Source organism: Talpa europaea (assembly GCF_964194135.1).
Source record: "Talpa europaea genome assembly, chromosome: 5".
Classification (NCBI taxonomy): Eukaryota; Metazoa; Chordata; class Mammalia; order Eulipotyphla; family Talpidae; genus Talpa; species Talpa europaea.
In genome coordinates, this window is record NC_140071.1 from 90,426,834 (window position 1) to 90,430,438 (window position 3,605).

General features: G+C 41.2%; 1 pseudogene across 1 annotated transcript; it reads right to left on the minus strand.

Annotated features, from left to right (window-relative positions):
* Positions 1–2,917: 2,917 nt before the first annotated feature.
* Positions 2,918–3,399, minus strand: LOC311170795 (large ribosomal subunit protein uL22-like; annotated as a pseudogene). Its single transcript has one exon. The product of its transcript is annotated as a large ribosomal subunit protein uL22-like (transcript).
* Between the last annotated feature and the right edge of the window lie 206 nt (positions 3,400–3,605).

Here is a 3,605-nt window from a genome sequence, read left to right on the forward strand (position 1 = left end):
CCAGGGAGCTAACCCACATGGTGCAGCAGACCTCTCCTGTCTCACCCACTGTTCCCCTCGGCAGTGTATTTCAGTCAGTCTGCTTATTCTGCTCCCCACTCTGTCTCTGGTGAATCCTCTCACCCTCTTGCACCTCTGGCCTATATCCCAGTTCTTGTATGTGTAAATAAATCTTTAAAAATATATATATAAATAAATTTTAAGAATATAAATAAACAGCATAGAATATAAATAGTGTGGCGTTCTTGTAATATGGGTAATGATTGTTGGATGAGACATGCACATGTATAAATGTACATAGATGCAAATGTGCGCTAGGTTGCTAAATAAGATGTTTTTCTTTACTTTTTTAGGTTATGGCTCACAACATTTGCAAAGTAGTGATGGTGTTTAAGAACATGGATTCTAGAATGAAACTGCTGTGTTCCAGTTCCATTTGCCAACCATATTAACTTGGGCAAGTTACTTTAGCTTTGCATCTTACTATCTTCATTTGTAACAGGGTGATAGATGGAGACTGCTAATTTTCTACCAAAATTCTTTTTCCCTTTCAAAATTATGGTGTTTGTTTTAGTCAGTCCAGTCTGCTGTAACAAAATGCCAAAGACAGGGCAACTTAAACAAGACATTTATTTCCACAGTTTTGTAGGCTTGAAATCAGAGATGAGAGTTCAGTTCCTACTAAGTGTCCACTTCTAGTTTATAGGCAGCCACTGCCTTGTGGCCTCACATCGGAGAGAGGGAGAGAGATCACCTCTCCTGAGTTTCTTCTTCTAAGGGTGAATCCCATTCAGGAGCGCTCCACCCTCATGACCTAATTACCTCTTAATGGCCTCACCTCCAAATACCAACACATTGGGCTTCAGCATGAATTTTGTGGAGGCACAGACATTCTGTAGCTGGGCACATGGTTGGGCAAGTAGGCCTCATTTGTTGCTTGACCTGTAATGAAGTGTGGATATGTAGCAAAGTTCTTGCCAAAGGCACATGTGGCAGCGAGGTGCACTCCAAATCCAAAACCTTAGAAGATATTGTGTACCCCTTTTCCCCTTCTTGGTGGGTAGAACCCTGACATGGTGGTCATCCAGGTTTGACCACATAGAGAATAATAGAGGCTATGGTGTTAGAACAATATGATGGCAGGGGTCTGGTCCTTGAATGACTGTGAATTCCCACCAACCTGGACTGCACATCCAGATTGTTGAATATGAGAGAAATGTCTTTGATTTCTAAGATGCTTTCTGCATTTTAGGATATTGGTTGTGTAAATCTCATCTTTGCACTAATGACTACATCCAGGAGCTATTGACAGTTATCTGAGTGTTTCCCGATGGGTAATAAGTACAAAATTAGGTTTAAATAAGTAAAATGTCTAGTAAAATGAAGGATGGGTTTAACTCAATGGTTGTATATGAGAGGTGTTTTTGCCTCTCCCTCAGGGGATATTCGGAGAAGCTGGAAACATTAAAATTTCATAAAAGGATCTGGTAGAGTCTAGGGATGCTGTTAAATATACTTCAATTCTCAAGATAGCCCCCCACCAAAAAGAGTTTTTTAGCCCTAATGTCAATAGTGGCCAAGATTTAGAAACCCTGATTCATCTGATTGATTTATGCTATTTAGGACACATTTTTTTTCCTTTATGCATACAAGAGCTGGGGTGTAAGCCAGAGGTGTGGGGTGAAAGGATTCCCCAGAGACAAAAAGGGAAACAGAACAGGAGGAGCTACTGAAATACACTGCTGAGGGGAGCAGCAGGTGAGACAGGAGAGGTCTACTGTGCCATGTGGGTCACCTCCCAGGCCGGGGATCCAGCTCATGATGCAGTGGCCATGGATAGCTTCATAGCACTGAGACTTAACCCCTTGCACCAACGAGGAAGCCCCTCAGCACACATTTCTGAAGCAGATGTTTGAGTCAAACTGCATGGCTGAGAATCATAAGGTGGGACACGTCTCTAAAAGAAATGGAGAGCTTTTTTTTTCCCCCAATCATTGCAGGAGGAAATGAATGATGGGCAGCAATTAACAGACCTCTACAGTATTCTTTTGGCAACTTGCATTCTCTCATGTTCTTTCCATATAAAGATACTGCTCCCTTATTCTTCAAAATTGTATCTAGTTGCTGCATCAGCTCCACATCCAGGATTTCAGGTTGATGCTCAGTCCTTTTCTTTAATTTGGATCTTGCAGCCAAAATAACATGCTATTAACCCTAACACAATTGCTGTCCAATGATGGACAGAGAACAGGATAGACACACAATGAAAACGTTGGGCACTTTAGTCTGGCAGATGGTCTCTGGCCACAGAGCCTACATTCCTCTCAAATGAGGGCAAATACTAAGGCCTGCTGAATCTATTCAGACTTCATGCAGCCACCAATCAACAACTATGGGGCCCAAGGTAAAATCCAATTAAATTTTCCTTTGCTTCATTTGGGAGACAAAGGGGTAGGAACAAGACAATAGGGGCATTGACAAGGAGATTTAGAGATGGTTCATTGTCCCCCCAGAGCAGATACCATGAAAGGAACCTAATGACTTTGACTTAATCTTATTTGCAATTATGGCCATAGTCTATTAGTCTTAATTGATCACAAGAAATGGAAAAATGTTGGCAATGCGCCAGGACTCTCAGGTTCAATTTTGGAATTTTCTACTAATAGAAAAATCGACTGTCATTCATATGCGCTTTCAATTTCAATCCCTTTCCTTTTCTTTGAATCATCCATCTCCACTCTAGAGACTTGGTTTGCACTTGAAACTTTAACAGTATTGCAATGTAGGTGCAATTTCCTCCATGTGTCATCTTACTTTTCCATTATTTTCAAAAATTTTTTTAAAACTTTCATTTGCATTTGTTTTCTGCTGAATTTATTCCCAGGCTGTAAGTTTTGGTTCTTTGAATTCCTTATATCTATTTCTTTCCTGCAACTACTTCTTCTGGTTTAGGAACAATCTGCTCTTTTCCAATAAGGATCATGTCAGTGTGGCAGGGGGAGCTCATATAGGGGTTAATCCAACCGTGAGCTCTGGTAAGGTCTGTTACTTACAGCTTTGTTCACCTGGATGTGCTGGATGACCAGAGAATCCACATCTAAAGCCTTAGGCTCAGTGTTACTTGCTGCATGTGAAAACTCAACACTTTTTGGTTCAGTGACCCTGCACCCAGCCCCACTGTGTGGCCTGTGAACACAGCTCCTCTCCACCATTGTGATGATAGATGGCCTCATTATTTTGGTCAAATGACAGCCTCCAGATACTTGAAGCTTTTCAGATATGCAGAACTTTAGTGGCCTGGTCAATTTCATGAGTATTCTTAAAATAAGCACAAAGATTTGAATCTCTTGATTTGTATGACTTTGTAGGGTTCTCTGGGTCATGTGAGTAGTGAACCATTTTCAGAGCGCATTCAGAGAGAACCATTATGGGAGGAGGAAGAGCAGTGCCTACAAGAAATTCTTGAGCACTTGACTAATCTTTTTTATCGAGTTAACTTTAGTTTATAATACCTCATAGGTCAGGTGTTCAGTTTCTTGCCTCAGCAACAGTACCTATCCTGCTCCACCCACCACTAGATGTCTAATTAGCTGGTGTCATTTTTT